Source organism: Amia ocellicauda, chromosome 14 (assembly GCF_036373705.1).
Source record: "Amia ocellicauda isolate fAmiCal2 chromosome 14, fAmiCal2.hap1, whole genome shotgun sequence".
NCBI lineage: Eukaryota > Metazoa > Chordata > Actinopteri > Amiiformes > Amiidae > Amia > Amia ocellicauda.
This window is the reverse complement of record NC_089863.1, coordinates 5,621,697-5,636,240: the sequence shown is the minus strand read 5'-3', so window position 1 is coordinate 5,636,240 and position 14,544 is coordinate 5,621,697. Positions and strand designations below refer to the sequence as shown.

General features: G+C 45.0%; 3 non-coding genes across 3 annotated transcripts; all 3 read right to left on the bottom strand.

Annotated features, from left to right (window-relative positions):
- Positions 1–2,035: 2,035 nt before the first annotated feature.
- Positions 2,036–2,107, bottom strand: trnae-cuc (transfer RNA glutamic acid (anticodon CUC)). The gene has a single exon. It is a non-coding gene; the product is annotated as a tRNA-Glu (tRNA).
- A 4,954-nt stretch (positions 2,108–7,061) lies between these two features.
- trnae-cuc (transfer RNA glutamic acid (anticodon CUC)) lies at positions 7,062–7,133 on the bottom strand. Its single transcript has one exon. It is a non-coding gene; the product is annotated as a tRNA-Glu (tRNA).
- A 4,381-nt stretch (positions 7,134–11,514) lies between these two features.
- On the bottom strand, positions 11,515–11,586 carry trnae-cuc (transfer RNA glutamic acid (anticodon CUC)). Its single transcript has one exon. It is a non-coding gene; the product is annotated as a tRNA-Glu (tRNA).
- Between the last annotated feature and the right edge of the window lie 2,958 nt (positions 11,587–14,544).

Sequence of the window (14,544 nt, the reverse complement as noted above, 5' to 3'; positions counted from 1 at the left end):
CCTTCATCCTGCACCAGCACCTGACCAAGGTGAAAGGGCTGGCGCATCTCACACAGTTGGCCTTCAGGGAGCGGCTGGTTGAGGAGCTGGCTGACTTTGGAGCTTCAGAGATAGCAGCACCCTTCAGTGCTGGTCCTGCCAGTACTCCGGTAGTCAGCCCTCGCCGTCGCACCTCCTCCAAACCACGACCCTCCTCTGCCTCTAGTCAAAAAATTGATTTTGAGATCAAAAATAAAAAAATCGAATGCAACATTTATAGAATTGAAAACAAATAAATGTATCGAAAGCAAAAAAAAAAAAAAAAACTTTATCAAAACTGGCCTGCAGCCCCCGTCTTTGCTTGCGATGCTGCAATTTTGTTTTCGTCGCCCGTTTCTTTGCTTTTGATTTTTTTCTTTCATTTACGAGTTTTGGCGCTGTTTTGTCGTGAGGGTGGGATTTACAGGGAGGCGTGGATCTCGGCTCTCCATTGGTCCAGTAGTTTTGAGTGACGGTTCTTCCTAACCCAATCAGTGAGCAGGTGGGCTGGTCTGGTGATCTCTGTGTGGGATGGTATCGACTGTCTCGGTTTCAACAGCAGCGCCGATTCAGCGACTCATTAAACACCCTGTATGCGCAGAGACCTGCAGTCAAGAGCTGCACAATCACTGGATCATGTTTATTGAATTCAAGATTATTATCGCTCTTTATATCTGTAGTGGTTTTAGTAAATCCCAGGATACAGCGATGAAGAAGTAACAAGTTTATTCCATAAAACATAAATATAGATTATAGATAAATATACATGTGAGTTTGGAGAAGCCTTTTTGCATCTTCAGATAGACAGGTTACAGTCTTATCTATTGGAAGTGATTACATCTCATTCAAATACCAGATGGTTTACCTCCTGCATAATAATGAACATAACATAACCTAAGTTTGTTGCTGATATTGGAGTGTTTGAGTAGACTGGTGCTGGTCAGCATTCTTCACGCAGCAGATGTGTATAAAATATTATTCATCACATTACTAATCTTTGCATCTTAAATAACACTCATCCCATTTGTAAGAAAGGCTTGATCACCCCCATCTGATTAAAGAACACATTTCGAACTACAGACCCATCAGCATTGTACCTGTTCTAAAAAATATTTGGAAAAATACTTACTGGCCAGTTTTTTATTTAGAATCTCAGAATCAGAATCTGAAAATCAGTTTGTCTTTTGCACAAAAAGATCGTCTTGCATCAGCCACTTTACTGCTAACTGAACACATACAAACAGCTCTCACGGACAACAAAACCAGGGATTTCCTTAAAGCCGTTGATGGTTAACCTTAATCTCCTCCTAAATTCAAACGTTTTAAGCTCAACTGGTGCTCAAACCAATGTTTCTCTAATCAAAACAAAAAAAGAATGTATATTTTAGATCCCCTTAAGTCTTCCAGCCCTCCCTCTATAGTAATCAACAACTCACAAATTACAGTAGTAACCTCTTCAATACCTTTGACTAATTCTCGATTCCCATGTCACTTATAAAGATCACATTAGTAAATTAAAGCAAGAAATAGGTTAACAATAAACTGCGGAAGTTTAACTGAAAATCTTTTCCGTTCATGAATTAGTTTATTTCCAGCATTTCTTACATGCCTCCCTAGATGGTCACTCAAAGACAAATTAGCAGCCGTCATGAAATAATACAAGCCTGCAAATAAGATTGACTTACAAAAGTGTCTCCTTGGACCCACCACTGTAATATTTCCAAGACAGCGCCAACTCTCTGACAGTGTGAGAATTCACACCTGTCTCAAGATGTATTATGAAATGCAGTATCGTCTCTCTCCCTCAATCCTTTGTAATGTGCTACCTTCGCATCCTGCATTTTGCAAGCAGCGCACATGGCCCTTCTTCTCACAATACAGCACCTCCCACCCTCATTACAAGGATTGAAACGGGAAGTCAGGAAATACATATTTGATAACATGCACTCTACTTAGCGTGAATAGATTTGATTAATTGATTTTCCATTCGTTTATGGAAGGGGCGGGAAAGAGCGAGTTCCCTGACCGGGAATCGAACCCGGGCCGCGGCGTTGAGAGCGCCGAATCCTAACCACTAGACCACCAGGGAAGAGGTGACTTCGCTCGTGAGATAGAAAGATCCAAAATATGGAACAGATTCTGTCATTATGAACTGATGTAAGCTCCACAAGACTTCGATTATTTATTAACGTATTCATAAGGAAAGTGGCACGAGCAATGTTTTTTAAAGATCAAAAGTCACGATTATAGTTTTGTGTTGGATGGATAACGACATGCATACACGGTTCCACACTGACCTTGTCGTATAGGACTCCGAAGTTGCAGTATGCAACTCGAATAATGGATAATAAATCATTAAACACGTGTTTGATACTGTCACAGATGTTCCCAGATTCATTATTTGAAAGCGCTCGAGTGCTCTTCCTTCAGACCACTTTGAGAAAAGGCTCCTCAGATGACTTCAGACCGAAGAGTGCGCTTAAAGTAAGTTCACTTCACGACTTATTCAAATGTTTAGATGTACTGAAAAGTAGAATATTTATGTTTCTCAAGTAGCAGGTTGTATGTATGACTGTGGTTGTTTTCAAAATATACGTTATAAAAGTTCAATGATAGGCTTTTTATTCGCTGTATCGCGGAATGGTGTAAAGTTCATTTCAAAGACAATATATTGCCAGTTGGTTCATTCATGATGTAGCGAATGTATTTAAATTTGTATGTAATCTGTCAGAAGTGAAAAACAGAAGATTGTTCACATTTTCTTCGCTTTCAATAACGATGAGCCGGTTTAATTCTTAAGTATAGGTGTAGTCAGGCTTACTTATTGCAAGGGCTTACCAGGGCTCGAGTCCCGGGGCCCCAGCCAGCGAAGGGGCCCGTCCAGCGTTGGGATTATTTTTTACAAAGTATTCTGTATCTATGTGGTCACTGCTTGTGGGTTTGCTCTTGTGTGCGCGCAGCCTTGTGTCTGTGCTGCCTGCCAGCCTGCGATGCCTTGGGGGAGGGGCGGGGGCAGAGAGACGCAGATGTTTGATGTGGGCAGGTCGAATTCCTACTGGCCAGGGTTAAAGCAAATCTATAAAATCTATGATTGTGACTGGTGCACTGACTGCGGAAGCAGGTGGACGTACTATTGTCAAGTGAATCCAAAGTTCGAAAGTTAACAAACAAAAGTATTGTAGCAAGCGGGGGTCTTTTTCCTTTAGCAGACAACAAGTATAAAGCAACGTCAGGAAGGTTTATTGGCCTTAAAAAACACGATCTAAAAGGCCCCTATCGGCTAAGACCCACGCCCAAACAATTACACTTAACTCCCTATCTCACTCTATTCTGCTCTCTATCACACAGGCGCTCGCTCCCGCATAGCATTGGCACACACTCTCTGCTTCACGCCAACTCAGCTACCCAGTCACAATCCCTTCCTCTCAATTCCTGGCCAGTCGGCAGAAGTCTTCCACATCTCATCGGCACTGGCCCTGTAGAAACCCTAGTGGTGGTGTTGCACTGTCTTTGTGATGCACTGGTGCCACGTCAGCAGCTCCTCCTGCAGTGGCCTGAGGACCGCTACCTGCCAATGCTCTTCCCCCATGGCTGCCCCTAGGAACCTCCGCATCAGTACCCCTACTTGGGTAGCCAGACCAGGCCAGTGTGCCCACGGTGTCCTCCGCTGCTCATCTACCCAGTTATGGACCTAACTGTATGTATGTATATATATCTATATGACTTTGCCAATCGCCGAGTGAAGGAGAATGGAGCTTGGATACGGAAGGATGTCCCCATCCCTTGTGCCGTGAAGGACTACACTGCTGGAATTGGGGGCGTCGACCTGTCCGATGCTCTGCTTGGCTACTGCCATGTCCTGCAGAAGACCATGAAGTGGTACAAGACCCTCTTTTACCACTTTGTGGACACTGCTGTCGTCAACTCCTTCATCCTGCACCAGCACCTGACCAAGGTGAAAGGGCTGGCGCATCTCACACAGTTGGCCTTCAGGGAGCGGCTGGTTGAGGAGCTGGCTGACTTTGGAGCTTCAGAGATAGCAGCACCCTTCAGTGCTGGTCCTGCCAGTACTCCGGTAGTCAGCCCTCGCCGTCGCACCTCCTCCAAACCACAACCCTCCTCTGCCTCTAGTCAAAAAATTGATTTTGAGATCAAAAATAAAAAAATCGAATGCAACATTTATAGAATTGAAAACAAATAAATGTATCGAAAGCAAAAAAAAAAAAAAAAACTTTATCAAAACTGGCCTGCAGCCCCCGTCTTTGCTTGCGATGCTGCAATTTTGTTTTCGTCGCCCGTTTCTTTGCTTTTGATTTTTTTCTTTCGTTTACGAGTTTTGGCGCTGTTTTGTCGTGAGGGTGGGATTTACAGGGAGGCGTGGATCTCGGCTCTCCATTGGTCCAGTAGTTTTGATTGACGGTTCTTCCTAACCCAATCTGTGAGCAGGTGGGCTGGTCTGGTGATCTCTGTGTGGGATGGTATCGACTGTCTCGGTTTCAACAGCAGCGCCGATTCAGCGTCTTGCATCTGCCAGTCGGCAGAAGTCTTCCACATCTCATCGGCACTGGCCCTGTAGAAACCCTAGTGGAGGTGTTGCACTGTCTTTGTGATCCACTGGTGCCACGTCAGCAGCTCCTCCTGCAGTGGCCTGAGGACCGCTACCTGCCATTGCTCCTCCCCCATGGCTGCCCCTAGGAACCTCTGCATCAGTACCCCTACTTGGGTAGCCAGACCAGGCCAGTGTGCTCACGGTGTCCTCCACTACTCATCTACCCAGTTATGGACCTAACTGTATGTATGAATTAATATCTATATGACTTTGCCAATCGCCGAGTGAAGGAGAATGGAGCTTGGATACGGAAAGATGTCCCCATCCCTTGTGCCGTGAAGGACTACACTGCTGGAATTGGGGGCGTCGACCTGTCCGATGCTCTGGTCGGCTACTGCCATGTCCTGCAGAAGACCATGAAGTGGTACAAGACCCTCTTTTACCACTTTGTGGACACTGCTGTCGTCAACTCCTTCATCCTGCACCAGCACCTGACCAAGGTGAAAGGGCTGGCGCATCTCACACAGTTGGCCTTCAGGGAGCGGCTGGTTGAGGAGCTGGCTGACTTTGGAGCTTCAGAGATAGCAGCACCCTTCAGTGCTGGTCCTGCCAGTACTCCGGTAGTCAGCCCTCGCCGTCGCTCCTCTTCCAAACCACGACCCTCCTCTGCCTCTAGTCAAAAAATTGATTTTGAGATCAAAAATAAAAAAATCGAATGCAACATTTATAGAATTGAAAACAAATAAATGTATTGAAATCAAAAAAAAAAAAAACTTTATCAAGACTGGCCTGCAGCCCTCGTCTTTGCTTGTGATGCTGCATTTTTTGTTTTCGTCGCCAGTTTCTTTGCTTTCGATTTTTTTTCTTTCGTTTACGAGTTTTGGCGCTGTTTTGTCGTGAGGGTGGGATTTACAGGGAGGCGTGGATCATGGGTCTCCATTGGTCGAGTAGTTTTGAGTGACGGTTCTTCCTAACCCAATCAGTGAGCAGGTGGGCTGGTCTGGTGATCTCTGTGTGGGATGGTATCGACTGTCTCGGTTTCAACAGCAGCGCCGATTCAGCGACTCATTAAACACCCTGTATGCGCAGAGACCTGCAGTCAAGAGCTGCACAATCACTGGATCATGTTTATTGAATTCAAGATTATTATCGCTCTTTATATCTGTAGTGGTTTTAGTAAATCCCAGGATACAGCGATGAAGAAGTAACAAGTTTATTCCATAAAAAATAAATATAGATTATAGATAAATATACATGTGAGTTTGGAGAAGCCTTTTTGCATCTTCAGATAGACAGGTTACAGTCTTATCTATTGGAAGTGATTACATCTCATTCAAATACCAGATGGTTTACCTCCTGCATAATAATGAACATAACATAACCTAAGTTTGTTGCTGATATTGGAGTGTTTGAGTAGACTGGTGCTGGTCAGCATTCTTCACGCAGCAGATGTGTATAAAATATTATTCATCACATTACTAATCATTGCATCTTAAATAACACTCATCCCATTTGTAAGAAAGGCTTGATCACCCCCATCTGATTAAAGAACACATTTCGAACTACAGACCCATCAGCATTGTACCTGTTCTAAAAAATACTTGGAAAAATACTTACTGGCCAGTTTTTTATTTAGAATCTCAGAATCAGAATCTGAAAATCAGTTTGTCTTTTGCACAAAAAGATCGTCTTGCATCAGCCACTTTACTGCCAACTGAACACATACAAACAGCTCTCACGGACAACAAAACCAGGGATTTCCTTAAAGCCGTTGATGGTTAACCTTAATCTCCTCCTAAATTCAAACGTTTTAAGCTCAACTGGTGCTCAAACCAATGTTTCTCTAATCAAAACAAAAAAAGAATGTATATTTTAGATCCCCTTAAGTCTTCCAGCCCTCCCTCTATAGTAATCAACAACTCACAAATTACAGTAGTAACCTCTTCAATACCTTTGACTAATTCTCGATTCCCATGTCACTTATAAAGATCACATTAGTAAATTAAAGCAAGAAATAGGTTAACAATAAACTGCGGAAGTTTAACTGAACATCTTTTCCGTTCATGAATGAGTTTATTTCCAGCATTTCTTACATGCCTCCCTAGATCGTCACTCAAAGACAAATTAGCATGAAATAATACAAGCGTGCAAATAAGATTGACTTACAAAAGTGTCTCCTTGGACCCACCACTGTAATATTTCCAAGACAGCGCCAACTCTCTGACAGTGTGAGAATTCACACCTGTCTCAAGATGTATTATGAAATGCAGTATCGTCTCTCTCCCTCAATCCTTTGTAATGTGCTACCTTCGCATCCTGCATTTTGCAAGCAGCGCACATGGCCCTTCTTCTCACAATACAGCACCTCCCACCCTCATTACACGGGAAGTCAGGAAATACATATTTGATAACATGCAGTCTACTTAGCGTGATTAGTGCTCGTTTTGATTTATTGATTTTCCATTCGCTTATGGAAGGGGCGGGAAAGAGCGAGTTCCCTGACCAGGAATCGAACCCGGGCCGCGGCGGTGAGAGCGCCGAATCCTAACCATTAGACCACCAGGGAAGCGGTGACTTTGCTCGTGAGATAGAAAGATCCAAAATATGGAACAGATTGTGTCATTATGAACTGATGTAAGCTCCACAAGACTTCGATTATTTATTAACGTATTCATAAGGAAAGTGGCACGAGCAATGTTTTTTAAAGATCAAAAGTCACGATTATAGTTTTGTGTTGGATGGATAACGACATGCATACACGGTTCCACACTGACCTTGTCGTATAGGACTCCGAAGTTGCAGTATGCAACTCGAATAATGGATAATAAATCATTAAACACGTGTTTGATACTGTCACAGATGTTCCCAGATTCATTATTTGAAAGCGCTCGAGTGCTCTTCCTTCAGACCACTTTGAGAAAAGGCTCCTCAGATGACTTCAGACCGAAGAGTGCGCTTAAAGTAAGTTCACTTCATGACTTATTCAAATGTTTAGATGTACTGAAAAGTAGAATATTTATGTTTCTCAAGTAGCAGGTTGTATGTATGACTGTGGTTGTTTTCAAAATATACGTTATAAAAGTTCAATGATAGGCTTTTTATTCGCTGTATCGCGGAATGGTGTAAAGTTCATTTCAAAGACAATATATTGCCAGTTGGTTCATTCATGATGTAGCGAATGTATTTAAATTTGTATGTAATCTGTCAGAAGTGAAAAACAGAAGATTGTTCACATTTTCTTCGCTTTCAATAACGATGAGCCGGTTTAATTCTTAAGTATAGGTGTAGTCAGGCTTACTTATTGCAAGGGCTTACCAGGGCTCGAGTCCCGGGGCCCCAGCCAGCGAAGGGGCCCGTCCAGCGTTGGGATTATTTTTTACAAAGTATTCTGTATCTATGTGGTCACTGCTTGTGGGTTTGCTCTTGTGTGCGCGCAGCCTTGTGTCTGTGCTGCCTGCCAGCCTGCGATGCCTTGGGGGAGGGGCGGGGGCAGAGAGACGCAGATGTTTGATGTGGGCAGGTCGAATTCCTACTGGCCAGGGTTAAAGCAAATCTATAAAATCTATGATTGTGACTGGTGCACTGACTGCGGAAGCAGGTGGACGTACTATTGTCAAGTGAATCCAAAGTTCGAAAGTTAACAAACAAAAGTATTGTAGCAAGCGGGGGTCTTTTTCCTTTAGCAGACAACAAGTATAAAGCAACGTCAGGAAGGTTTATTGGCCTTAAAAAACACAATCTAAAAGGCCCCTATCGGCTGAGACCCACGCCCAAACAATTACACTTAACTCCCTATCTCACTCTATTCTGCTCTCTATCACACAGGCGCTCGCTCCCGCATAGCATTGGCACACACTCTCTGCTTCACGCCAACTCAGCTACCCAGTCACAATCCCTTCCTCTCAATTCCTGGCCAGTCGGCAGAAGTCTTCCACATCTCATCGGCACTGGCCCTGTAGAAACCCTAGTGGTGGTGTTGCACTGTCTTTGTGATGCACTGGTGCCACGTCAGCAGCTCCTCCTGCAGTGGCCTGAGGACCGCTACCTGCCAATGCTCTTCCCCCATGGCTGCCCCTAGGAACCTCCGCATCAGTACCCCTACTTGGGTAGCCAGACCAGGCCAGTGTGCCCACGGTGTCCTCCGCTGCTCATCTACCCAGTTATGGACCTAACTGTATGTATGTATATATATCTATATGACTTTGCCAATCGCCGAGTGAAGGAGAATGGAGCTTGGATACGGAAGGATGTCCCCATCCCTTGTGCCGTGAAGGACTACACTGCTGGAATTGGGGGCGTCGACCTGTCCGATGCTCTGCTTGGCTACTGCCATGTCCTGCAGAAGACCATGAAGTGGTACAAGACCCTCTTTTACCACTTTGTGGACACTGCTGTCGTCAACTCCTTCATCCTGCACCAGCACCTGACCAAGGTGAAAGGGCTGGCGCATCTCACACAGTTGGCCTTCAGGGAGCGGCTGGTTGAGGAGCTGGCTGACTTTGGAGCTTCAGAGATAGCAGCACCCTTCAGTGCTGGTCCTGCCAGTACTCCGGTAGTCAGCCCTCGCCGTCGCACCTCCTCCAAACCACGACCCTCCTCTGCCTCTAGTCAAAAAATTGATTTTGAGATCAAAAATAAAAAAATCGAATGCAACATTTATAGAATTGAAAACAAATAAATGTATCGAAAGCAAAAAAAAAAAAAAAACTTTATCAAAACTGGCCTGCAGCCCCCGTCTTTGCTTGCGATGCTGCAATTTTGTTTTCGTCGCCCGTTTCTTTGCTTTTGATTTTTTTCTTTCGTTTACGAGTTTTGGCGCTGTTTTGTCGTGAGGGTGGGATTTACAGGGAGGCGTGGATCTCGGCTCTCCATTGGTCCAGTAGTTCTGAGTGACGGTTCTTCCTAACCCAATCAGTGAGCAGGTGGGCTGGTCTGGTGATCTCTGTGTGGGATGGTATCGACTGTCTCGGTTTCAACAGCAGCGCCGATTCAGCGTCTTGCATCTGCCAGTCGGCAGAAGTCTTCCACATCTCATCGGCACTGGCCCTGTAGAAACCCTAGTGGTGGTGTTGCACTGTCTTTGTGATGCACTGGTGCCACGTCAGCAGCTCCTCCTGCAGTGGCCTGAGGACCGCTACCTGCCAATGCTCTTCCCCCATGGCTGCCCCTAGGAACCTCCGCATCAGTACCCCTACTTGGGTAGCCAGACCAGGCCAGTGTGCCCACGGTGTCCTCCGCTGCTCATCTACCCAGTTATGGACCTAACTGTATGTATGTATATATATCTATATGACTTTGCCAATCGCCGAGTGAAGGAGAATGGAGCTTGGATACGGAAGGATGTCACCATCCCTTGTGCCGTGAAGGACTACACTGCTGGAATTGGGGGCGTCGACCTGTCCAATGCTCTGCTTGGCTACTGCCATGTCCTGCAGAAGACCATGAAGTGGTACAAGACCCTCCTTTACCACTTTGTGGACACTGCTGTCGTCAACTCCTTCATCCTGCACCAGCACCTGACCAAGGTGAAAGGGCTGGCGCATCTCACACAGTTGGCCTTCAGGGAGCGGCTGGTTGAGGAGCTGGTTATTATCGTTCTTTATATCTGTTGTGGTTTTAGTAAATCCCAGGATACAGCGATGAAGAAGTAACAAGTTTATTCCATAAAACATAAATATAGATTATAGATAAATATACATGTGAGTTTGGAGAAGCCTTTTTGCATCTTCAGATAGACAGGTTACAGTCTTATCTATTGGAAGTGATTACATCTCATTCAAATACCAGATGGTTTACCTCCTGCATAATAATGAACATAACATAACCTAAGTTTGTTGCTGATATTGGAGTGTTTGAGTAGACTGGTGCTGGTCAGCATTCTTCACGCAGCAGATGTGTATAAAATATTATTCATCACATTACTAATCTTTGCATCTTAAATAACACTCATCCCATTTGTAAGAAAGGCTTGATCACCCCCATCTGATTAAAGAACACATTTCGAACTACAGACCCATCAGCATTGTACCTGTTCTAAAAAATATTTGGAAAAATACTTACTGGCCAGTTTTTTATTTAGAATCTCAGAATCAGAATCTGAAAATCAGTTTGTCTTTTGCACAAAAAGATCGTCTTGCATCAGCCACTTTACTGCTAACTGAACACATACAAACAGCTCTCACGGACAACAAAACCAGGGATTTCCTTAAAGCCGTTGATGGTTAACCTTAATCTCCTCCTAAATTCAAACGTTTTAAGCTCAACTGGTGCTCAAACCAATGTTTCTCTAATCAAAACAAAAAAAGAATGTATATTTTAGATCCCCTTAAGTCTTCCAGCCCTCCCTCTATAGTAATCAACAACTCACAAATTACAGTAGTAACCTCTTCAATACCTTTGACTAATTCTCGATTCCCATGTCACTTATAAAGATCACATTAGTAAATTAAAGCAAGAAATAGGTTAACAATAAACTGCGGAAGTTTAACTGAACATCTTTTCCGTTCATGAATGAGTTTATTTCCAGCATTTCTTACATGCCTCCCTAGATGGTCACTCAAAGACAAATTAGCATGAAATAATACAAGCGTGCAAATAAGATTGACTTACAAAAGTGTCTCCTTGGACCCACCACTGTAATATTTCCAAGACAGCGCCAACTCTCTGACAGTGTGAGAATTCACACCTGTCTCAAGATGTATTATGAAATGCAGTATCGTCTCTCTCCCTCAATCCTTTGTAATGTGCTACCTTCGCATCCTGCATTTTGCAAGCAGCGCACATGGCCCTTCTTCTCACAATACAGCACCTCCCACCCTCATTACAAGGATTGAAACGGGAAGTCAGGAAATACATATTTGATAACATGCACTCTACTTAGCGTGATTAGTGCTCGTTTTGATTTATTGATTTTCCATTCGTTAATGGATGGGGCGGGAAAAAGCGAGTTCCCTGACCGGGAATCGAACCCGGGCCGCGGCGGTGAGAGCGCCGAATCCTAACCACTAGACCACCAGGGAAGCGGTGACTTTGCTCGTGAGATAGAAAGATCCAAAATATGGAACAGATTGTGTCATTATGAACTGATGTAAGCTCCACAAGACTTCGATTATGTATTAACGTATTCATAAGGAAAGTGGCACGAGCAATGTTTTTTAAAGATCAAAAGTCACGATTATAGTTTTGTGTTGGATGGATAACGACATGCATACACGGTTCCACACTGACCTTGTCGTATAGGACTCCGAAGTTGCAGTATGCAACTCGAATAATGGATAATAAATCATTAAACACGTGTTTGATACTGTCACAGATGTTCCCAGATTCATTATTTGAAAGCGCTCGAGTGCTCTTCCTTCAGACCACTTTGAGAAAAGGCTCCTCAGATGACTTCAGACCGAAGAGTGCGCTTAAAGTAAGTTCACTTCACGACTTATTCAAATGTTTAGATGTACTGAAAAGTAGAATATTTATGTTTCTCAAGTAGCAGGTTGTATGTATGACTGTGGTTGTTTTCAAAATATACGTTATAAAAGTTCAATGATAGGCTTTTTATTCGCTGTATCGCGGAATGGTGTAAAGTTCATTTCAAAGACAATATATTGCCAGTTGGTTCATTCATGATGTAGCGAATGTATTTAAATTTGTATGTAATCTGTCAGAAGTGAAAAACAGAAGATTGTTCACATTTTCTTCGCTTTCAATAACGATGAGCCGGTTTAATTCTTAAGTATAGGTGTAGTCAGGCTTACTTATTGCAAGGGCTTACCAGGGCTCGAGTCCCGGGGCCCCAGCCAGCGAAGGGGCCCGTCCAGCGTTGGGATTATTTTTTACAAAGTATTCTGTATCTATGTGGTCACTGCTTGTGGGTTTGCTCTTGTGTGCACGCAGCCTTGTGTCTGTGCTGCCTGCCAGCCTGCGATGCCTTGGGGGAGGGGCGGGGGCAGAGAGACGCAGATGTTTGATGTGGGCAGGTCGAATTCCTACTGGCCAGGGTTAAAGCAAATCTATAAAATCTATGATTGTGACTGGTGCACTGACTGCGGAAGCAGGTGGACGTACTATTGTCAAGTGAATCCAAAGTTCGAAAGTTAACAAACAAAAGTATTGTAGCAAGCGGGGGTCTTTTTCCTTTAGCAGACAACAAGTATAAAGCAACGTCAGGAAGGTTTCTTGGCCTTAAAAAACACAATCTAAAAGGCCCCTATCGGCTGAGACCCACGCCCAAACAATTACACTTAACTCCCTATCTCACTCTATTCTGCTCTCTATCACACAGGCGCTCGCTCCCGCATAGCATTGGCACACACTCTCTGCTTCACGCCAACTCAGCTACCCAGTCACAATCCCTTCCTCTCAATTCCTGGCCAGTCGGCAGAAGTCTTCCACATCTCATCGGCACTGGCCCTGTAGAAACCCTAGTGGTGGTGTTGCACTGTCTTTGTGATGCACTGGTGCCACGTCAGCAGCTCCTCCTGCAGTGGCCTAAGGACCGCTACCTGCCAATGCTCTTCCCCCATGGCTGCCCCTAGGAACCTCCGCATCAGTACCCCTACTTGGGTAGCCAGACCAGGCCAGTGTGCCCACGGTGTCCTCCGCTGCTCATCTACCCAGTTATGGACCTAACTGTATGTATGTATATATATCTATATGACTTTGCCAATCGCCGAGTGAAGGAGAATGGAGCTTGGATACGGAAGGATGTCCCCATCCCTTGTGCCGTGAAGGACTACACTGCTGGAATTGGGGGCGTCGACCTGTCCGATGCTCTGCTTGGCTACTGCCATGTCCTGCAGAAGACCATGAAGTGGTAGAAGACCCTCTTTTACCACTTTGTGGACACTGCTGTCGTCAACTCCTTCATCCTGCACCAGCACCTGACCAAGGTGAAAGGGCTGGCGCATCTCACACAGTTGGCCTTCAGGGAGCGGCTGGTTGAGGAGCTGGCTGACTTTGGAGCTTCAGAGATAGCAGCACCCTTCAGTGCTGGTCCTGCCAGTACTCCGGTAGTCAGCCCTCGCCGTCGCACCTCCTCCAAACCACGACCCTCCTCTGCCTCTAGTCAAAAAATTGATTTTGAGATCAAAAATAAAAAAATCGAATGCAACATTTATAGAATTGAAAACAAATAAATGTATCGAAAGCAAAAAAAAAAAAAAAAACTTTATCAAAACTGGCCTGCAGCCCCCGTCTTTGCTTGCGATGCTGCAATTTTGTTTTCGTCGCCCGTTTCTTTGCTTTTGATTTTTTTCTTTCGTTTACGAGTTTTGGCGCTGTTTTGTCGTGAGGGTGGGATTTACAGGGAGGCGTGGATCTCGGCTCTCCATTGGTCCAGTAGTTTTGAGTGACGGTTCTTCCTAACCCAATCAGTGAGCAGGTGGGCTGGTCTGGTGATCTCTGTGTGGGATGGTATCGACTGTCTCGGTTTCAACAGCAGCGCCGATTCAGCGTCTTGCATCTGCCAGTCGGCAGAAGTCTTCCACATCTCATCGGCACTGGCCCTGTAGAAACCCTAGTGGAGGTGTTGCACTGTCTTTGTGATCCACTGGTGCCACGTCAGCAGCTCCTCCTGCAGTGGCCTGAGGACCGCTACCTGCCATTGCTCCTCCCCCATGGCTGCCCCTAGGAACCTCCGCATCAGTACCCCTACTTGGGTAGCCAGACCAGGCCAGTGTGCTCACGGTGTCCTCCACTACTCATCTACCCAGTTATGGACCTAACTGTATGTATGAATTAATATCTATATGACTTTGCCAATCGCCGAGTGAAGGAGAATGGAGCTTGGATACGGAAGGATGTCCCCATCCCTTGTGCCGTGAAGGACTACACTGCTGGAATTGGGGGCGTCGACCTGTCCGATGCTCTGGTCGGCTACTGCCATGTCCTGCAGAAGACCATGAAGTGGTACAAGACCCTCTTTTACCACTTTGTGGACACTGCTGTCGTCAACTCCTTCATCCTGCACCAGCACCTGACCA